Source organism: Carcharodon carcharias, chromosome 15 (assembly GCF_017639515.1).
Source record: "Carcharodon carcharias isolate sCarCar2 chromosome 15, sCarCar2.pri, whole genome shotgun sequence".
Taxonomy (NCBI): domain Eukaryota; kingdom Metazoa; phylum Chordata; class Chondrichthyes; order Lamniformes; family Lamnidae; genus Carcharodon; species Carcharodon carcharias.
In genome coordinates this window covers 6730623-6754323 of record NC_054481.1, presented here as the reverse complement: position 1 = coordinate 6754323, position 23701 = coordinate 6730623, and the positions used below count along the sequence as shown (strand labels likewise).

Here is a 23701-nt window from a genome sequence, read left to right as displayed (position 1 = left end):
CATTGTGATCCAGGGCAAACACACCTGTAATAAATGTTTGCGGCTTGAGGAACTTTGGCTCAGCGTCATTAAGCTGGAGGCTGAGCTACAGACTCTGCGACCTTTCAGGGAAGAGGAAAGTTACCTGGATGCTTTGCACCAGGGGCAGTTACTGATTTGGTCAGTGATAAGGGACAGGAAGGCGTGACGGTGAGTGATTCAGGTAAGGGGACCCAGAGGGCAGAAGTGTGTGAACCTCTGCAATTGTCCAATAAGTCTGAGGTTCTCTCAGCTTGTTTGGATGAGAGTGGGGACTGCAGGGTGGACGAGCAAACTGACATGCAGCCGTGGTACAGGAAACCATCCAAGTGGGGAGAGCGGAAAGGAACGTGGTGGTAGTAGGGGAGAGTATAGTGAAGGGATTAACACTGTTCTTTGTAGCAAAGAGTGAGAGTCCAGGTGGCTGTGTTGCCTGCCTGGTGCCAAGATTCAGGACATCTTCTCAGGGCTGGAAAGGAACTTACAGTGAGACGGGGAGGATCCAGTTGTCGTGACCTACATAGGCACCAACGACATAGGTAGAACTAGAAAAGAGACTCTGCATAGAGAGTATGAGGATCTAGGCACTAAATTGAAAAGCAGAATCTCAAGGGTTATAATCTCTATTATCAGCTGAGCCGTGTGCAAATTGGCATAGGATACGTAGAGTTAGCATGATGAACACATGGCTCAAAGACTGGTATGGGAGAAGTGGGTTCTGATTTGTGGGGCACTGGCACCAGTACTGGGAAAAGTGAGGGCAGTACCATTGGGACAGTCTACACCTGAACTGTGCTGGGACCAGTGTCCTTGCCAACTGCATAACTAGGAAAGTAGAGAGAGTTTTAAACTAAATAGTGGTGGCAAGGGATCAAATGTGGAAAGATATGGTAGATCAAAGAGTAGAGACAAGATAAGAGAAGAAAATAGTAATATGGAAATGAGGGTCAGAGAATAGCAGGAAGGAACAGAGAAAAAAAACCTAAGAGTGCATAAAGAATCAAGACTAGATCTTACAAAGATAACAAAAAGACTAAACTAGAGGCTCTGTATCATGAATGCGCACAGTAAACAAATTGATAGTGCATATTGAAGTAAGTAAATATGGGCCTGAATTTTAGCCTTGGTGGGTGTGTGCGATTGGCAGACCCGCAACTGACTGGGAAACGGGCCTCTGCCCACGATCGGACCCTGACCACAATTTCACGCTGGCTGGCCAGTCAAGGCCCAGTGATCGGGAAGGGCTGGGCAAGAGCGTTGGCCTGTCAGCCGCTGGGTTCAATGGCGACCCAGTGGGCAGTTTAGAAATGGCGAAGGCAGCTCCTTGAAGGCTGCCAGGGAGGAACATATCTTCTGCATGCTAAAGACCATTGCCATGTCCTCAAATACAGCTGGAGACGCCAGGCGGGAGGGCAGGTCAGGTGGGCACTCGGCCCCCTTGTTTTCATACGGGTGCCTTACCAGGAGGGACACCCTTGTCCCTAGAGATGGAAGGAAGAGGCCACCTCACCTGACAAAAACAGCTTGGGAGGAGGTGGCAGCTCTGGTCAGGAGCCATAAAGTTGTGTGGCGCACATGGATGCAGTGCCGTACCGCGTTGGCAAGGATCAGTGTGGAGAAGTGTTAAGGTCTGGCTATCCCCCTGTGGTGCTCAGGGGTGTTAGAGTCTGAGCGCCAACTGTCAATGATGCCGGAGCTGGCCAAGGGGGTGAGCCCTGGCTGCTTGGACTGAGTGCCTTGCGGCTCGAGGGCCACGACTCGGATGTGCCCTGTGAGGTGTTCCGCAGCTGGGGTTGGCCAGGCTGCAATGGTGCTGCAGGTAGAGAGGGGATTCATCAATGCTCCTCTGCCCTTTCAGGAGAAGATGATCCATAACAACATAGAGAGGTCGCGGACAGGCAGAGGCCCTCCACACCTCCTAAACTTAACCACCTACAAACAGAACGCCTTGGAGCTGGAGAGGCTCCACGCACCTCGGTCAACCAGCCGCGGAGAGGCTGTGGTGTCAGACAAAGGTAAGAGTGTACTGCACAGAGGTGAAAATTTCAGATGGTGCAAACATTCTTGTGAAGCCTCCTCATTGACAGGAGCCTCAAAACTGGTTTCCCCATTGATCATTGAAAGATGATGGCACCGTGATGCAGATCTCCATTGTCTCACCAGAGTGCCTGGCATAGTGACAGTGTGGTGAGTTAAACTAATGAAATGTTGCTGTTTTCCCTTAGATTCACCAGCACATACTCAATTGCAGGACCCCGAAGACCCACCCCTGACGCTGGACGACTGCCAAGCTTCATTTGCACCTGCGTCATACCTGCTCTCTGACCCAGGCATCAGCGCAGATACCAGCACCTTGGTGGGAGTTAGATGTTCGGCTAGAATTTCGGAGCACAATGAGGGCACTTCACACTCGTTTGAGGTACAGGCGGAGGCAGAGAGTGCCCAGAGTGCCAGCAGTTGGAGGACAGCTGGAGACCAGGGTGATGTTGAGTCAAGGGCAGATGATGAGCCTCTGGAGTTGTCCATTAGGCGGCAAGTGCTGGATGTCGAGTGGGGTGTGTGAGATGCAGCTCCAGGGACAGAATTAGGGGTTCCTGGGGTTGTACTCGGATCTGCAATGACCTCAGGTGGTCAGTGCCAATGTGGGCAATGGATGGATGAGGCACCCAGTATCCCAGCTAGGTGCCCATCCTCCAATGATGAGGAGGGAGGTCCAGAGTGACTTCACTTTGGCACACGAGCTGCCTATTGTCTCTGCGGGCTCCTCTCAGGGCGCTCTGGATGATGCCAGCAGCTCCTCCGCCCCTCTGGCATCTGATGAGGCGGCGATGACTGGGTAGATGCCAGCCGTGGCACTGGCTGCTCCCTCCCAGGCGGGGTCAGCACAGGCTCCACTGGCCAGAGGATGGCTGCCAAGGTCATCAAGGCCAATAAGATACCAGAGCCAGCAGCCTGTCTCCAATGCCACTGCCAACGAGGAAGGTGAGGGAGGTGGGGTAGGGTGGGCCAAGACATAGCACTCGCAAACGTTAACTTAAGGCATCATGAGCATAGGAGGGTCAGGTCATGGGTGATCTTCTGTTCTGTAATGTTTTGTTTATGTTTACTGGTCTGGGAATGAAGACCAGAGAAGGTTATGTTAATTTTTTTTGGATTGTGAAAATGACATAAACTTTGTTTTTGTCATAATGGCCTGAGTGTGCTTCACTTTTAAATTTTTTTGGTTCAGGATACGCCAATATGTAATGCTGGACATGAGTGGCTCTAAACTTTATTACACAGACACTGAGTGTTCTTTGTGTTCAAATGAAAGGGTCATTTCAGACACCCAGGATGGAGGCAGCAGCCCTGGCATGCAGTTGAAACAAACCTTTGGCAGCCTAGCTGAAGGAGCATTGGATCAAGGAGTCCCAGCCTCCCTGATTGATACAGAGATCTTCCGTTAGCGTTCTCCTCACCAGGCTCCTCTTCTGACTCACTACTGGATTCATCCTCCGTGGCCTGTGCAGCTGCCTCAAGATCGTCTTCCTCTGGGTCCGCCACTTGCCAGTGTCAGATTGTGGAGAGTGCAGTATGCAACCACTATCAGTGACATCCGCTCTGGGGGGGGTATTGTAGTGCTCCCCCTGAACAGTCCAGACACTGGAAGCGCATCTTCAGAAAACCTATGGTCCTCTCTATCACTGCCCTTGTGGAGGCCTGACTCGCATTGTAACACTGCTCTGCCTCTATTGGTTGGTGGCTGAGAGGTGTCAAAAGCCACCTTTTCAATGGATAGCCCTTATCACTCAGCAGCTATCCATCCATCGTGCTGGAGTACTGAAGAGCCTCGGCACCTGGGAGTGTCTCAGGGTATAAATGCCATGGGAGCTGCCAGCATACCATGCACAGACTTGCAGAATCTGTGTCCTGTGGTCACACACTATCTGGACATTCATCAAGTGGAAGCCCTTCCTGTTGACGAAGGCACCCGGCTGACCTGCTGGCGCCTTGATGGTCACGTGTGTGCAGTCGATTGCACCCTGGATGCTGGGGAAGCCAGCAATCGCTGCAAAGCCTCTGGCTCGCTCAGCCTGGCTGGCCTCTCCTGTACAGAAATTAATAAATGTCATTACCTGCCTGAACAGAGCATCAGCTTGATGCAACTGTGGACAGCTGATTGGGACACTGCACCGACCCCTGGAAAGAGCTGGAGGTATAGAAGTTGAGGGCCACTGTGACCTTCAGAGCCACTGGCATGGGGTTTCCAACTACACAGTTGGAGGTGATCTCAAGCCTAATCATCTGACAAATGGACGCCATGGTCTTCCTGGAGAGGTGGAGTCTCTTTTGGCATAGCGCCTCGGACATACTGAGGTAGCTGCATAGCTGCCTGTAAACCCTGGCAGCGAGGCAGTAGCATCTTCTACGGCCCCTTCCATATTGGACTACCGGCTGGCCCTGCACCCCTTGTGCCTGCGCCTCGCCTCCCACAGGTCGATGCCCTAGAAGCTGCATTGGGACATGTGGCCTCCTGTCCCTTCTGTCCCTCTCTGCCTCCTCAGAGGAGGTGCCACCAGTGGAGACCACAATCCCCATTACCAGGGTAAGGGAAGGCTGTCTGACACCTGGAAAGATTCACACAGTCAAAATCCTCCAGGGGCCTTGGAGACACCGATGGACCCTGAAATGAAGCCTGAAAATGCTAAGAATGAAGCTCAGAACAGAGATGAGGCTGTCAAGTTCAAATAAGCAACGAGCAGCAAACTATCTCCTGAACTCCTCACTACTCACACTGGCAATGCTGCCCTTGGATGAGGTTTTGCAAAGTGTGAGCTGCCCGTCTGCCTGTTTTGTCTGTGCAATGAGTGTGAAGTTGCACAGGCAACATAGAATCTGGTTCAGTTGGGTTTTTAATGGCCTTAAGCGACCTTTTAATTGATGGTGGGCGTGGCTCCGACACCCACGTGTACTCACCCACCTGACGATCGCGTGCGTGCGGGATAATGTCAGGATGCTCGCCTGATGTCTTCTTGCGCTATTTTATGTCCAATCCGGTTGGGCATGCGCTCGCCTGCGAGGTGTAAAATTCTGCCCATGATCTGATAATCATTGCGGAGACCTGGCTGCAAGATGACAAGGATTGGATCCTGAATATTGAAGAGTATATGACATTCAAGAAGAATAGGAAGCTAGGCAAAGGGGGAGGGGTAGCGCTGTTAATCAAGGAGGGCATTTGCGCAATATTTAGAGATGACCTTGGTTCAGGAGATCAGGATGTAGAATCAATTTGGGTGGAGATGAGGAGTAGGAGAGGAAAGAAGTGACTAGTGGGAGTGGTTTACAGGCCCTCTGACAGTAACCACAATGTAGGACAAAGTATACATGAAGAAATATTGAGTGCTTCTGATAAAGGGATGGCAATAATCATGGGTGGCTTTAATCTACATATAAACTGGAAAAATCAGATTTGCTGTAGTCGCCTGGATGAGAAGTTCATAGAATGCTTTTGAGATAGTTTCTAGAGTAGCACATTCTGGAACCAACCAGAGAGCAGGTTATATTGGACTTGGTATTATGTAATATGACAGGATTGATTAATGATTCAGAGTAAAGGCACCCCTAGGTAGCAGCAACCACAATATGATTGAATTTTACATCCAGTTTGAAAAGGAGGAGTGGGTCTAAGACAAGTATTTTAAACTAAAATAAGGGCAACTATGTGGGCACGAGAGCTGAGCTGGCTGAAGTGAACTGGGATACGAGGCTAGGAGATAAACCAATAGAGAAGTAGCGGAAGACATTTAAGGGGATATTTCAGAATACTCAGAATAAATATATTCCTACAATAAAGAAAAATTCTAAAGGGAGGACTCACCATCCATGGTTAACTAAAGAAGTTAAGGAAAGCATTAAACTTAAGGAAAAACCCTATAACTGCACAAAGATGAGTGGCAGGTCAGATGATTAGTCAGAATATAAAGAACGGCAGAGAATAATGAAAAGGTTAATCAGGAGAAAGAAATTACAGTATGAGAGGAAGCTAGCTAGAAATGTAAACACAGATAGCAAGTGTTTCTACAGGTATTTAAAAAGGAAAAGAGTAGGTAAAGTGAGTGTTGGTTCTCTAGAGAATGAGAATGGGGTGTTAATAGCAGATAATAAGGAAATGGCAGATGAAATGAACAAATATTTTGCTTCTGTCTTCACTATAGAGGATACAAAAACATTCCAGTAATAGTTGTAAATCAGAGGTGGAGGGGAGAGAGGAATTTGGTGAAATTCCAATCACTAAGGAAACAGTAGCGAGCAAACTGATGAAACTGTGGGCTGACAAGTCTCCAGGTCCTGATGGACTTCATCCTAGAGTCTTAAAAGAGGTGGCTAATGAGATAATAGATGCATTGATTTTAATTTTCCAAGATTCCCTGATTCTAGAAAGGCCCCTTGGAAAATGGCGACTGTGACTCCTGTATTTAAGAAAGGAAGGAGAAAAAAAGCATGAATCTACAGGCCACTTACTTTAATGTTTGTCGTAGGAAAATTGCTCGGATCTATTATCAAGGAGGTTATAACGGGTGCACTTAGAAAATCTCAAAGCAATCAACAACAGTCAATATGGTTTTATGAAAGGGAAATCATGTTTGACAATTTTTTTGAGTTCTTTGAGGAAGTAAGAAGTAACGTGAATAAAGGGGAACCTGTGGATGCGCTGTATTTAGATTTCCAGGAGGCATTTGACAAGGTGCCACATCAAAGGTTACCATGTAAAATAAGAGCTCACGGTGTAGGGGGTAACATATTAGCATGGATAGAGGATTGGTTAGCTACCAGGAAGCAGGGAGTAGGGATAAATGGGTCTTTTTCAGGTTGGCAAGGTGTGACAAGTGAAGTGCCACAGGGATCAGTGCTGGGGCCTCAGCTATTTACAATTTATATCAATGGCTTGGATGAAGGAACTGAATGTAGGGTTGCTAAATTTGCCGATGACAAAAAGATAGGTAGGAAAGTAAGTTGTGAAAAGGACATAAGGAGTCTGTAAAGCAACATAGACAGGTTAAGTGAGTAGGCAAAAATTTGGCAGATGGAGTATAATGTGGGAAAATGTGAACTTGCCCACTTTGGCAGGAAGCATAGAAAAGCAGCATATTTAAATGGAGAGGGATAGCAGGACTTGGAGGTACAGAGGGATCTGGGTGTTCTGGCACATGAATCAGGAAAAGTTAATATGCAGATACACCAAGTGATTAGGAAGGCAAATGGAATGTTGGTGTTTATTGCAAGGGGAATGGAATTTAAAAGTAAGGATGTTTTGCTACAGTTGTACAGGGTGTTGGTGAGACCATGTCTCGAGTACTGTGTACAGTTTTGGTCTCCTTATTTAAGAAATGATATAAATGTGTTAGTGACAGTTCAGAGGAGGTTCACTCAACTGATACCTGGGATAGGGGGTTATCCTATGAGGATAGGTTGGTCAGGCAGGGAGTCTAGAAGATTGAGAAGTGATCTTATTGAAACATACAAGATCCTGAGGGGACTTGACAGGGTGGATGCTGAAAGAATGTTTTCCCTTGTGGGAAAGACTAGAAATAGGGGACACAGTTTGAAAATGAGGGGTCTCCCATTTAAGACAGAGATGAGAAGCATTTTTTTCTCAGAGGGTTGTGAATCTTTGGAACTCTCTTCCCCAGTGAAAGTTGCCTTTGGGAAGGTGGTGGTGAGCTGCCTTCTTGAACTGCTGCAGTTCATGAGGTGTAGGTACACCCACAGTGCTGTTAGGGAGGGAGCTCCAGGATTTTGACCCAGCGACAGTGAAGGAACGGTGATATATTTCCAAGTCAGGATGGTGAGTGACTGGGAGGGGAACTTCCAGGTGGTGGTGTTCCCATCTATCTGCTGCCCTTGTCCATCTAGGTGGTAGTGATCATGGTTTGGAAGGTGCTGTCTAAAGAGCCTTGGTGAATTCCTGCAATGCATCTTGTAGATGGTACATACTGCTGCTACAGTGCGTTGGTGGTGGAGGGAGTGAATGTTTATGGATGTGGTGCCAATCCTGGTGCTTTGCCCTGGATAGTGTCTAGATTCTTCAGTGTTGTGGGAGCTGCACTCATCCAGGCAAGTGGAGAGTATTCCATCACACTCCTGACTTGTGCCTTGTAGATGGTGGACAGGCTTTGGGGAGTCAGGAGGTGAGTTACTCGTCGCAGGATTCCTAGCCTCTGACCTGCTCTTGTATTTATATGGCTAGTCCAGTTCAGTTTCTGGTCAATATAAACCTCCAGGATGTTGATAGTGGGGGGATTCAGTGATGGCAATGCCATTGAATGTCAAGAGGCGATGGTTGGATTCTATCTTGTTGGAGATGATCATTGCCTGACACTTATGTGGCATGAATGTTACTTGCCACTTGTCAGCCCAAGCCTGGATATTGTCCAGGTCTTGCTGCAACCAGAGAGAGACAGCAATGAACGTATACTGTTGCCAGCCTCTCCTTCAGGTACCATGCTCCAAGAGGGCATTGGCATTCATGGACTTCCAGTGGATTGGTCCATGATTATGATTGCAAAGTATTGCAGTGATTTCCTGTTATCTGCTGCAGTTTGGCTGACCGTGAAACTCTCCCGCTCTTACCATCTGCCATCAAGTTGATAATTAATCTGTTTGGCCATGTTATAAACGTACCTTCTATGGCTATCAAGTCCTGAATTGGGACTTAAACCCAAATCTTTCTGGTCCAGAGGTAGGGGTGCTACCATTGCGCCAGAAGACCTCCTGCACTGCCCCCTAGATGTTATTTATTATATTCATACAGCAAACAAAGTCACTAATAGCATGTGTTGGTTGCAAGGGCATGTTTTGTCTCAATGTTTAAACAGTCTCCGATGCTCAGAGAAGAGATCCTACAGGTGAATATAACATTTTCAAGATTAACAAATAACTCCTTCATTCTTAGTTATGTTTATATAACAAACTGCAAGGTCAGCTTTTGGAAGATTATAGACGTTTAGACGTTCAGTGTTTTCAACCACAATTTTGATTGCCTCAATCAATCAAGGAGAACTTTGCATTATTAGACAGTCTATGTTGCATATATGCTCTGCAATGCTGCACGACATGGTCATTCATGTGAATATTCACGAATAAACGCACCCATGCCATGACATTGGAAGAACTCCATGGGCATAGCCAGCAGAAAAAGATGCAGCTTTGGCACAGGGGATTCCAAGAACCCTCAGGAGAATTTTAACTCTCTCCAGCTTCTGGTTTTAAAGGGATAGGTTGGCTGTGTTTGACTAACCTGCTCCAGAGTGGACGAATAAGTAATTTAAATATTTCAATGTGGCTGTATGTCTCAAATTATTACATTTAATGGGTGTGGGCTGACTTTCACAGGCCCCAGGAAACCTGGTACCTGGAGGGAAGCATAAAATACCAGATCCAACAGGTAAGTCCCTTTTCTAGCATTGCTTGTGGGACAAGGTGAGCAGGAGTGCTTCCTCAGGCCCTTCAAGCTAACCTGCTTCCCTCCCCAATAGTCTTCTGCCTCCCCTGCGATCAGCTTCTCTCTCCATAATCTTCCTTCCTCCCCAAGATCTGAATCCCACTCTCACTGATCTAAAGCCCTCGTGATCTCTTTCCCCACCCAAACCCTCCATGATCTCTCCCTCCCTTCCACCTCCTGTCACTTCATAGATGTGGCCTTGTGTCACAGGTCTTCCTGCCCATTAGTCAATGGGAAATAGAAAATAAATTCAAATGAGGCTGTGCTGTTAACTTCAGCAGGACCTCCACATGACTCAGCTTTCCAGCCCTTCAATGTCCCCCGACTCCTTCCCCGGGCTTCCTTGTAACTAATAGAGCCTGCATGTTTACAAATCTTTGCTCTTTCTACCCCCAAAATCCTCATTTCAAGAAATATGAATGGCATAGACATTTCTCTACATAAATATTACGATATTCTTTGTTAACATATATATGAATTTGGAGCAGGAGTAGGCCACTCGGCCCCTCGAGCCTGTTCCACCAATCAATTAGGTCATGGCTGATCTGATTGTAACCTCAACTCCACATTCCCATCTACCCCGATAACCTTTCACCCCCTTGTTTATCAAGAATCTATCCAGCTCTGCCTTAAAAATATTCAAAGACTCTGCTTCCACAGTCTTTTGAGGAAGAAAGTTCCAAAGACTCACTATTGTCCAAGAGAAAAAAAAATTCTCTTTATATCTGTCTTAACTGGCTGATCCCTTATTTTTATAGTTCTAGATTCTCCCACAAGAGGAAACATTCTTTCCATATCCATCCTGTCAAGACCCCTCATGATCTCATATGTTTCAACCAAGTTGCCTCTTACTCTTCTAAATGCCAACGAATACAAGCCTAACCTGTTCAACCTTCCCTCATAAGACAACCTGCCCATTCCAGGTATTAGTCTGGTAAACCTACTTTAAACTGCTTCCAATGCATTTACATCCTTCCTTTAATAAGGAGGCCAATACTATACACAGTATTCCAAATGTGGTCTCACCAATGCCTTGTAAAACTGAAGCATAACCTCTCCACTTTTGTATTCAATTCCCTAACAATAAACAATAACATTCCATTAGCTTTCCCAGTTAATTGCTGTTCCTGCATACTAACCTTCACGTATTAGGACCCCCAGATCCCTCTGCATCTCAGAGCTCTGCAGTCTCTCACCATTTAGATTATATGCTTATTTTTTATTCTTCCTGCCAAAATGGACAATTTCATATTTTTACACATTATACTGCATTTGCCAAATCCTTTGCCCACTCGCTTAACCTATCTATATCCCTCGATAGCCTCTTTAATCCTCTTCACAACTTACTTTCCTACTTACCTATGTATCATCAGCAAATTTAGCAACTATACCTTTGGTCCCTTCATCCAAGTAATTTATATAAATTGTAAAATGTTGAGGCCCAGCATTGACCCCATGGCACACCTCTCATTACATCCTGCCAACCAGAAAATGACCCATTTATACCTACTCTCTATCTCCTGTTAGCTAACCAATCTTCTATCCATGCCAATATGCTACCCTCATGAGCTTTTATTTTCCATTGATGTGGTACCTTATCAGATGCTTTCTGGAAATCCACCAGTTCCCCTTTATCCACAGCACATTTTACTTTTTCAAAGAACTTCAATAAATTGGTTAAACACGATTTCCTTTTCACAAAATCATGTTGATTCTGTCTGATTACCTTGAATTTATCTAAGTGCCCTGCTATAACATCTTTAATAAAGCTTCTAACCTTTTGCCTGTGACAGATGTTAAGCTAACTGGCCTGTAATCTCCTGCTTTCTGTCTTCCTTTTTGAATACAAGAGTTACATTCGCTATTTTCCAATCCAATGGAAGCTTCCCCGAATCTACGGAATTTTGGAAAATTAAAACCAACACATCAACTATCTCATGGGCCACTTCTTTTAAGACCCTAGAATGAAGTCGATCAGGACCCGGGGACATGGCAGCCTGAAGCTCCAACAATTTACTCAGTACCACTTCCCCAGTGATTGTCATTTTTCTGGGTTCCTCCCATCAGCTAGAATTTTAAACAACAACCAAAACATTTGCAAATAGATACTAATTATGTTTTTTAAAAATAGAATATTGCTGAAAAGAGAGACATCTTGCCAAAGCCCTTTTTGTCTTGCACTCATCAGGACAAATGCAAGAATGCCAAAATTCAAATGATCACAATTTATATTACTTGAGAAAAAGGTTGGAAAATCGACTCTGATTGGTCAATGCATTGCCATGGAGAAAGCAAAGGAGAACTGTAGGCTTTCCAAGCTCCTTGGTAATTCAAAAAAGGTGCAAGGCTTGAGCGTGTTCCTTTTGTTTGCAGGGCTTTTTTACCTCCATATGAATGTATGTTGCTTCTAGGACATGTAAATGAGCCACACTATGAGCTTGACTGATTATCTTAAATTGGTTTTTGGTGTAGCTATTAGCGCACTCAGGATTGATCAGCAAGTGCTGCACCATCACAGAATCACATCTAACAGTAGACATTTTGTTCAAGTGGTGTTCACGAAACAATTGATGTTTAAAGGATTGATTAAAATATCAAACAATACATTTGTAATGATTTTACTTTCTCATGGACATAAAAGAATGGGTAGGGTTTAATATTGTGCTGTTTGCTTGACAAATATACTTATAGGGTGTACTTAGCCAGAAAAATACCTTGAGGTTTCTGAGTCTTCACCTAAGTGGTGCCTCTTGTTACCCAGAGGGGGATAAGGCAACCAATAATCTGGAACAGAAAGGAAAGCAGCACATAGCAAAAAAAACCCGGGATTTAACGTACTTTGTAAAACTGAAAATCAGTAAATACCGTATTACAGTATAAAGTCTCAGGAGGTTAACTTGACAACAAAAGGGTGGAAGTGTAAGTAAACAGTTCTTTGAAATGTTGGGTTTTGATGTAATTTATATAAACTTACCTGGTACTACCTGTTACTGTGCTGTATGTCCATGGTATCTTGATATCGTGGGATTGTCATTGTAAAAAATACATTTGCCATTTCAAAGTCTAGTATTAAGACCTTTATTGAATGTTTGTGAAGTTGGAATAACAAATCATTTGTGAAAATAGCAGTAAAATGATAACAAACCCATGAAGTGACTGTGACCCAGGCTCCCCTGATACCTTATATCCCGAGTGTGATATTGGTTAGTTTAACATATTTGTTCCTATTGACTAGGCTGGTGGGGAGCTATAGTTCTCTCAGTGCCAAAGTTGCTGGAAGCAAAAAAAATGTTACATCATGGAAGAAATCCATTCAGCCCCTTGTGTCTGGGTGAGAGAGGAATGGCAGTTCTATTTTCCTGTCCCTCCATACCTTTCAACATTTTTCTTTTTTCAGATGTTTATCCATTTCCCTTTTAAAGGCCATTATGAATTCCCCCCCCCCCCCCACTGTGTCTGGTAGGGGATTCCATATCCTGATAATAATTTTCATGATAATAAGAAAAGAATCTCCTCAACTGTCTATTATTTTGGTGATCTTAAATATATGTTCTCCAATTACCAACACACTGGCCAGTGGAAATAGCTTTCCCTCATTTATCTTTTCAAAACCCCCGCATGATTTTGACCACCTCTATAAGATCTCCTTTTACCCTTCAATATTCCAATGAAAAGAACTCCTAGAACTTCAATCTCACATCATAACTAAAGATGTATCATCTCTGCGCTCCTTCCAATGCCTTATGATATTTCCAAAAATATCTTGCGGAAATATGGATACAAAACTGTGGCCTAATCTATTCCTAACTGATGTGCACTGTCTTCTGATTGGAGGTACACAAGTCCATTAACATTAGATGAGAATTAGCCATTGCTGCAATGCCTCCATGTCAATTAGTCCACCTAACTTCACTGTCCATATTTACAGATGAAGACTGATTACCTGGGCAAATTTTTATTCCTTTTTTTTAATGGGATGTGGCGAATCACTGGCTGGGCCACATTTATTGCCATCCCTAAATGCCCTTATTCAGAGGGCATTTAAGAGTCAACCACATTGCTGTGCACCTAAAGTCACATGTAGGCCAGACCAGGTAAAGACAGCAGATTCCTGTCAGTGCATCAGCTCCAGATTCCTGTCAGTGCATCAGCTCCAGATTCCTGTCAGTGCATCAGCTCCAGATTCCTGTCAGTGCAGGACATCAGCTCCAGATTCCTGTCAGTGCATCAGCTCCAGATTCCTGTCAGTGCAGGACATCAGCAATGGGGGAGGTGAAGCCACACCCCTTGTGATGTCAGCAGCTGCCGTAAACCAGATAAGTTTAAAGGTCCCAGCCACTTTGAGGAGTCAGGGTGAAGGTAAGTGTGTAAGGTAAGTGGATGAGAAGTTAGGTTGATCAGGGGGTGGAGGGGGCAATTGGGTTGTTGGTTGGTGGGGGTGTTGGAGGGGGTGGGGAGGTTGGATGGTGGGGGGCTCAGGGGGAGGGGTCAGGCTGATTGGTAGAGGCCACTTGCCAACCAGTCAGCACTCACTTCTCATACAATATTTAAGTTGTTGCTTCACCTGACATTGGTATTCTTGCAATTGTCCTGATGAGTGCATGACAAAAAGCTTCGACAAAATGTCTTTTCTCAGCAATACTTATATTCTGTGCTACCAAAAGACTTCCTTAAGTTTTTAAAGGCTGACATTACTAATAGGGAGAAAGAGAGAGGGAAATGGGCCTTTAAATTAGTGGTGGGCACCAATTTCCAATTCATAGCCGAACCCCTCTCCCACCGGATGTCCCAATTGAGACAAATTGATGGCCAATTGGGTACGGAGCCCCACCCAAACCTTCACAATGCTAATTGGCTGGCAATCCCGCTGGCTGGCTGCTGATTGGCTAGCTGATGCTTGATTCGATGCGCTGAAATGGCAGAGGTGAGAGTAAGAGGACCGCACACCTCCTGTTTCGCCTCCCTTAACTCACCAGAAACCGGAACATCCAGCATCATGGCCAGAGTTGATCAGTCAGCCAAGCCTTGAGCATGTTTAATGTTCCAGTGAAGCTCAACGCAAACTGGAGGAACAGCACCTCATCTTCCGACTAGGCACTTTACAGCCTTCCAGACTGAATATTGAGCTCAACAATTTTAGATCATGAACTCTCTCCTCCATCCCCACCCCCTTTCCGATCCCCACTTTTTTTCCAATAATTTAAATAGATGTTTCTTTTCCCACCTATTTCCATTATTTTTAAATGTATTTCCATCCATTGTTTTATCTCTACCTTTTAGCCTATTTTGATCCCTTTCCCCCACCCCACCCCCACTAGGGCTATCTGTACCTTGCTTGTCCTGCTTTCTACCCTTAATTCCTTTAGCTAATATCACCACCGTCAACACCTCTTTATCCTTTTGTCTATGACATCTTTTGGTTATCTCCACCTATCACTGGCCCTCTATCCAGCTCTAACTGTCCCACCCCCTCTTAAATCAGCTTATATTTCACCTCTTTTCTATTTTGCCTTAGTTCTGTTGAAGAGTCATACAGACTCGAAACGTTAACTGTGTTCGTCTCTGCAGATGCTGCCAGACCCGCTGAGTTTTTCCAGGTATTTTTGTCTTTGTTTAGTTATAACTATCTGTTCAAGGTCCTGGTCACTGGAAATGTGTCAATCAGACAGACTCTGTTACAATGTAAGTAACAGAAATGACAGCTTCAGCAAAAAGGACAATTCATTGTAGGAAGTAAAGGGAAGAATAAACCTTTGAAATATATAAAGGTCTGATTGAGGAGCCTAAAACACAGGGGTACAGTCTCATGAAAAGGGACCAGTCATTTTGGACTGAGGTGAGGAGAAAGTTATTCAATCAAATGTGAATCTTTGGAATTCTCTATCCCAGGGGGTTGTGGACGCTCCATCGTTGAATATATTTCAGGCTGGGAAAGACAGATGATAGTTCTTTGCATACATTAGTTTTATTTTACATCAGTATTCTGTAGACTAAACTCCCAGAGTTCAGATTAAAGCTGTCTTCCTGCTGATTCTTTCAAAATCTTGAGGGGTCTAATAGAACCATAGAAAAGTTACAACACAGAAGGAGGCCATTCAGCCCATCTTGTCCATGTCAACCTGAGGACCCCCAGGTGCCCTTTCTAATTCCACCTTCCTGCACCCGGCCCATAGCCCTGCAGCTTACAGCACTTTAGGTGCAGATCCAGGTACTTTTTAAAAGAGTTTAAAGTTTCTGCCTCTACCACCAACTTGGGCAGTGAATTCCAGACACCCACTACCCTCTGCGTAAAAAAGTTCTTCCTCGTGTCCCCCCTGCACCTTCTGCCACTTATCTTGAATCTATGTCCCCTGGTTCTAGAATTCTCCATCAAGGGAAATAATTTTATCCTGTTCCCTCTACCTATTCCCCTCATCATTTTGTAAACCTCAATCAAGTCACCTCTCAGCCTTCTTTGTTCTAAGGAAAATAATCCCAACCTATCCAATCTCTCCTCGTAGCTACACTTTTCTAACCCTGGCAACATTCTTGTAAACCTTCTCTGCACTCTCTCCAGAGCTATTACATCCTTCCTGTAATGTGGTGACTAGAACTGTGCACAATACTCCAGTTGTGGCCTCACCAGTGTTTTATACAATTCCAAACATTATATCCTTACTTTTATATTCTATACCTCTGCCAGTGAAGGAGAGTATTCCATATGCCTTCTTTACAACCTTGTCTACTTGAACTGCTGCCTTCAGGGACCTATGTACTTGTACACCAAGATCTCTCACTTCATCTACCCCTCTTAGTATATTCCCATTTATTGTGTAATCCCTGTAACTGTTTGACCTCCCTAAATGTACGACCTCACACTTCTCTATGTTAAAATCCATCTGCCACTTTACCGCCCACTCCACCAATCCATCTATATTGTTTTGGAGATTATGGCTATCCTCTACACTATCCACTACTCGGCCAATCTTCATGTCATCTGCAAATTTCCCAATCATGCCCCCCACATTCACATCCAGATCGTTAATATATAACCCAAACAGCAAGGGTCCTAACACCGAGCCCTGTGGAACATCATTTGAGACAATTTTCCATTCGCAAGAGCATCCATCGACCATTACCCTTTGTTTCCTGTTACAAAGCCAACCTGTTATCCAGTTTGCCACATTACCCTGAATCCCATGGGCTTTTACTTTCCTGACCAACCTGCCATGTGGGACCTTGTAAAATGCCTTGCTAAAATCCATGTACACAACATCCACTGCACTACCTTCATCAACCCTTCTTGTCACTTCCTCAAAGAATTCAATCAAATTTGTGAGGCAAGACCTTCCTTTAACAAATCCATGCTGACCATCCCTGACTAGTCCATGCCTTTCCACATGACAGTTAATCCTATCTCAGGATTGATTCTACTAATTTGCTCACCACCGATGTAAGACTAACTGGCCTATAATTGTTTGGTATTTCCTTTGATCCTTTTTAAACAATGGAACTACGTTTGCATTTTTCCAGTCCTGTGTTACTTCCCCTGTATCTAGTGAACATTGGAAAATCATCATGCAGTAGATAGGGGTAAAGCTGCTCCACTAGTGGCAGGCTCAAGAACGAGAGGGCACAGATTTAAGTTAATTGGTAAAAGAAGCAATGGAGACAGGAGGAGAAACTCTTTCATGCAATGGGTGGTTAGGCCCTGAATGCACTGTTTGACAGTGTGGTGGAGGCAGAAACAATTAAGGCATTCAAGAGGGAATTAGATTGTTATCTGAAAAGGAAGAATGTGCAGGTTTACGGGGAGAAGGCAGGGTATTAGCACCAGGTGAATTACTCCTTCAGAGAACCAGTACAGACATGATGGGCCAAATGGCACTGTAACAGTTCCGTGATTCTTTCTGTTTCAAATAAAAAGCCCCATAGTTTGGAACAGGTGGAGTCACAATACACCAACATTTTTTTTAATGATGATGGCAAGACTGTGAATTCACAGGGTGTGTCGGGAGTTGCTGTTTATAAGCCATACCTCTCCCTAACGCCTGTACCTATCCCCTAAGCACACACCATTGCTTCAAGAGTATAACCTTTGACTCACCATGGTCAATACCACAGTGTAAATATCGAAGTGAAAGCAGGAGAGTTGTGAGGTCAAAGGGGAGAATAAAAAATAAATAAGCATCAATCACTAAGGTAGGAAGAGTAAATTACTTTTATAATGGAAGTAGATTAGGAAAGAATAAATAAAGTTACTTTAATCTCAAACAAGTTTAGTAAAGTAGTAGGTAAATAGTGTCAAAAATATTGGGCTGGGGCAATGGGGGTTTTTCTCCTTCTGAACTTGGACATCAAATAATTGCCCGAACAAAGGACAGAGGATGTTTAGGAGAGGAATACTGTACATCCAGAACAGACCCCACCTCATTATCAAATTGTTACCGGTGTGAGTTCCCCAGCTCAATTTTCCTGCATGCTCTGTGGCTAGCTAATTAATTAATGCCCCAGTCCAAAAGAGGCATGTGTGCCCCAATTATATCTCTGAGGCCTGTGTCTTTCAGTAGCTGTAAGATGTATCATATTTTAAAATGTATAATGTTTCACCTTCTGTCAGTCGTACATTACTTCATTAAATCTAAGGTAGCACAGTGAAGGTTGATCTGCTTCACAGAGCAGTGAGAACCTTCAGATGTCACGTTCCAGAGAAGCATGGTGAAAACTTTAAAACATGATTTCACTCTTCTTCTCTCTCTCGCACATAAACACCCACTCCTACCCCCCAACAACACACGCACACACATACATTTAGCACTGAGATGAGGGGAAATTTCTTCACCCAGAGAGTGGTGAGCCTGTGGAATTCATTACCACAGAAAGTAGTTGAGACCAAAACATTGTATGCATTCAAGAAGGAGTTAGATATAGCTCTTGGGAAAGGGATCAGAGGGCATGGGGAGAAAGTGGGAGCAGGCTATTGAGTTGGATGATCAGCCATGATCAATATGAATGGCAGAGCAGGCTCGAAGGGCCGAATGGCCTACTCCTGCTCCTGGTTTCTTTATTTCGATACATAGGGCTTAATTTAATTGCCATGGTAGTGGCCCATCCACCAGCCAGAGAGCCAGTGGCCACCCCATTGCAGCCATTTCCCGGGAGCCCTGATGGGACTAAATCCCAAACAGGCACTTACCTGCCTGTCACCTGGGTTCCTACGACCCTCAGGATGAGGATCAGACCTCCAAGTGCTGCCGGCCAATCAGAGAGCCGGTAGTGCTTCAGATCCAGCCAACTGATTAGGAGCACTATGGTGGTTGTGGCGGGGGGGGTGGGGGGGGTGGGGGGAGAGTGTGTGGGTGGGTGGGGAGTGGGGGGCGGGTGGTCTTTCTGCAGTGGGTGGCCCATGCCTCCATTGGGCACAGGGTGCCCTCTTCCCACCCAGCAGCCAGGCAGCCAGCTTTTGTCGGGCAGCCTGTCCAATGTGGCATGGCCACACCCACACACACCCACCCCACACCCACCCACCCCCACCCACCCCCACCCACACCCACCCACACCGCTGGTAAAATACCAGTGGCAGCGGGATGAGGCCCTTAAGTGGCCCCTTAATTGGTCAACCTATGAGTTTGCCATAGAAAATCTACCAGTTTAACTTATAACCATTTATTTACCTACCAATGGTGCATTACAACCTGTGTTCCTTGTTAATAAAACCTCTGCTCAAAATCTCAGTATCGACCTTTTCATTCTAAACAGCCTTCAGTTCCTGACAGATGCTCTGGCAGCGAGGCAGAACAAACTGGTAAACCCGCGTTCCTTAGAGAACTTGAACAATTAATTACCTTATAGAGTTGACCGCAGGAAGTATTGAATTAAGGTGGCTTTGCTGTGCTTTTTTTTTTTAAAGCTATAACACTTAGATGTCGAAAATCCAGGATCCCTCTCTGCCACCGTATCCACGAGGGAGTGCCACCATGTCCTGATGGTGAACTGTGATCCTGGCCCTCTCCCAGTTGTCAGAGTCAGGGTGAGGGCAGGAAGTTTAAATTGAACAGCTGGGCGTCGGTATGGAGGAACCTTGGCTATCTACTGGTGGGCGGGTGGGCTGGTGAGGAGTGGGGGAGGGGGTGGAGAGGAAGAACGCAATACGTAAAAACCACACATAGAACGAGCCGGCAGAACTAAAAAGTGAATCGATCTTGGACTGTTAAATCATGGCCAGAGAGAGAGAGGGGCTAGAGAAAGAATGCATTAACCATGTACTAATTATACACAGCTTTTCAAAAGTACGGTTCAATGTTTAAATAGTCAGTGATGAAGCAAGGGCGCTTACTGCTCATTTCAAAGAGAGCTTCCAAAAAGATCTGAAGCCCTCTGAATTATAGTTTTCTCCTTCCATGACGGAAGTTTAAGTCTGGCACCAAATAAAGGGAAAGTCTGATTATGCAGCAGCAGTGATGTCAGCAAGTTGAGTAAGCAGCCAATCACAATGAAGTATTCTCACAGAAAACCAGGAAGGTAAAGAACTCAATCACTTAACCCTTAATTTAACTTTTCAGGTAGCAAAATAAATGATTACGATGGGATTAAGACAGAAGCTAAAATAAATATAAACAAACTTTACTAAAAAGAACAAAAGTATTTACTTAAATATGTAGATTTTTAAAATAAATTTGACATTCCACAAATATAAAACGAGCTTTTCAAGGTCAGTGAGAGTGTTTATCAGTAATTATGAAGTTAGTACACCAAGAGGATACTTCATTCTACAGGGAGCAGCTTTTTAAGGGTTTGACAAGGGGCTGGAGGCCTGGAATTTTGCTCCTGGGTTGGGTGAGCAGAGTCTGGAGAATTCCCGGCAAATCCAACTTTAAAAAGTGGCTGCCACCACCACACTTCACTCTTAACCCCTCCATGCCAACTGAGCTAGTATCCCTTGACAGTCCTTTGATACTTTGACATTCTTTGACAGTTCTTTGACAACTTCAACAGTTCCAATGAGTTTATGAACGTTTTACACAAATTATGTATACTTTTAGCAATCCCAAAGAGGTACCTTACCTCTCTCAAAGGGATTTCCTGCCTATCCAAACGAATCCACCAGGTTTAGACCTCCTCTTACCTGGTCTAATCTGCACACTTTGAGTTTTACACTCCTGGCCCCCTAAAATCCCACTTCAGTGGAGGCAGCTGGTGATTTAAATGGTCAGCTTGACTCCGTAAACCATGTATGTGGAAACCCTGGCCTGACTCCAGACCTGCCCCCACGAAAATAGGAAATGCTGCGTTTGAGGACAGGACTTAGAATTTCTGACCATTTTCAGGATCTTCGCCATGACAGGGAGCATTTCCATTGCACTGAAAATCTGGGCCTCTGATACATAGAAACCCATTTACTACATCTACATTTCTTTAACTGCAATAAGCCATATAACATCAAATGTTTCTTTCAGTTGCACAATCCCTTATAACAACAAGCATTGGAATTCATAGTCCCACTTCAAAGAGTCTGTAACCACTTGTAGCTGTCAATCAAACTGTGAAAATGGTTGTGAAATCAGCCATGCAGCACTAATCCAGTAATGGAAACCCTCAGTCTTATATCAACAGACAGAGTGAAATAGCAAGCAATGGTTTTTTTCCAGACATTTTTCTCCAGACATTATTTTCAAAGATTTAAAGGGCAGGACTTTTAAATGCCTTGACAACTTGACAGCTCACTTTGACAGATGCTTTTGATAAGCCCTCTTGACAGTTTTGACAATCAATTTTGACAGGTGTGTTGGCAGTTCGAGTGAGCTTGACATTTAATTAGTTTATGCACTTTTTACACACATTTATCCCTACTTTTAACAATTTCAAAAGGCACCTGCCCTCCCCAAAGGTATCCCAGGACTTTGTCCAAAGGGGTACCTTATTTCTCCAAAGGGATACTCAAGCTATTAAATGAATCCACAAATTTCTGATCAGCTCTTACCTGGTCTAATCTGCACACTCTGGGTTTCACTCTCCTGGCCTACCAAAATCTGACATTAGTGCTGGGAGCTGATGATTTAAATGGCCAGCTGCCTACTTGAAACATGCACGCGCAAAACATGAACCTCCCTGATTCCTGCCCATGCATAAATGGAAAGCGCCATTGTAGAAACACACTCTGGGAGGCTTCATAGTCAAACAAAATTAACTTTATTTACATGAGAGCTTCTGTGGCTGCTTGTATCCAGCCAGCCCCTCATACAGCCATCTTTTTTTCTAGGAAACTCCTCCCTAGAATTTATTCCCCCCGGGCTAGCCTCAGATTGGCTGAACAAATCACGTGACCCCCCCCTACTCAGTTGAACTAATCTTAAAGTGACAGTCATCACAGCTGTGTTCATGGGCAGCACTTTCTGGGCTCACCCACTGTTATTGCCATGGTGGGGAGGTTCTCCATCCTGGTGAAAGCCCAAGTCTAACAGTGTAAGAGTGGAAATTCTCATCAATCCAATTGATTTCCGTTGATTACAGTCTGGGGAGAGGGGCCACATCACTCTGGAGAAGTGCAGAATCATTGAGAGAAACTTCTGGGTTTCCACATTGTTGTGCACACGTGTGGATATCGGGAGTTGCAGTTTCAGTGGAGATTTGACTGTGGATGTTTGTCATTTTGCCACTATCACTACTGATGCAAAAACCTGGGCTAACATTACCTATTTATTATAAACGCAAAAAACTGCGGATGCTGGAAATCCAAAGCAAAAACAAAAATACCTGGAAAAACTCAGCAGGTCTGGCAGCATCTGCGGAGAGGAACACAGTTAACATTTCGAATCCGAATGACCCTTCAACAGAACTAAGTAAAAATAGAAGAGAGGTGAAATATAATTACCTATTTATTCTTGGGCATTGACAGGGTGTTTCTTGGTTTAAGGAGAATTTTGTATAATGCAATGGGTTTCTATCTCACTTTATTTCTTCAATGCTGTGGAAATTCTAGGTCAGGGATGGGGAATACTTTCCTTATCACAGGTCATTCACGTATGGACAAAATCAGTCGCGAGCTGCACACGCGTGAAAATCAACTTAATTTTGTTACTTTTAAGAGAGAATATAGAAATATTCAACTCACCCGCTGTTTTAAGACGATGGCTGAATTTGATTATATTGTTAACTATTATTATATCAATCTAGCTGATGCTTTCATCCAAAGCAAATGCACAATGATGATGATAAATACTATTTTGAAGGCGCCCCTGGTCTATATTTTTAGGAACCTTGTGTGGGTGGGGGGGGGGGGGGGGGGGGGGGGGGGCGGGGTGGCGGTGGGGGGACACACACACCTTAAACCAGCTTATATTTCACCCCTTTCCTATTTCTACTTAGTTCTGTCGAAGGGTCATGAGGACTCGAAACTTCAACTCTTTTCTTCTCCGCCGATGCTGTCAGACCTGCTGAGTTTGTCCAGGTAATTCTGTTTTTGTTTTGCTTTAATTATACTTCCTTATTGACTTATTTCTTAGTTCCAGTGTCTAATTTCCTCAAACTGTATTTTCCTTCACACACATGAGGTGTTAGGACTTGCAATTGACATGCTGGGTTATCACCCACGGGTATGTTGGTGCTATTCAATCTTAGTATAATAGCTATTACAGGCTGGACATAGAATTTCGTCAACAGTTATTGCTGTGCTCAAAATGTGACATATCTTTGAATTTGCTGGGGGCAACTCCTGGATCATTATTTGAATGGAAATTTCAAGCTTCAATGCATTGCAAATTAGTCCTGTCCTGCCATAGATTTGAGAATTATTTTCATTTCATTTTTAAGTGGAAATGTGCAAGAAAATTTGATTATAAAGCCTCTTGCTACTGAAGTTTCATTCTTCATGGGGCATTGCAATCAAATTGTGGTAGTTGAGCTTCCTTACTTTCTTGCCTGAAGAAAGAAACTATAACCTCATTCCCTTTTCATCTTCTCGTTAGACCAGGAGAAAATAATATTCACCCTCGGTGCAATGTGTTGTGTACTTCCTAATAGGACAGAATAATTATAATTCCTTGGCTTGTCAGTGTTTCGGTCCAGGTGGAAGTGGCCACTTTCTCAATTGAATTAAGACCCTGCAGAGTGCCAATTAATGCAGGGGAGACATCTTCAAGTCTAGCAAATTCAGAATTTGTGCCACAATGAGTGATTATTCCTATTAATCATTTCAAACGTTTGGTCCTGAAACTCAAATCAGTG

The 23701-nt window shown here is 44.4% G+C and overlaps 1 protein-coding gene across 1 annotated transcript in view; it reads left to right on the top strand.

Annotated features, from left to right (window-relative positions):
- mpv17l (MPV17 mitochondrial membrane protein like) overlaps positions 1–23701 on the top strand; it is a 52636-nt gene that overhangs the window by 6251 nt on the left and 22684 nt on the right. The gene's annotated exons all lie outside the window — the stretch shown is intronic.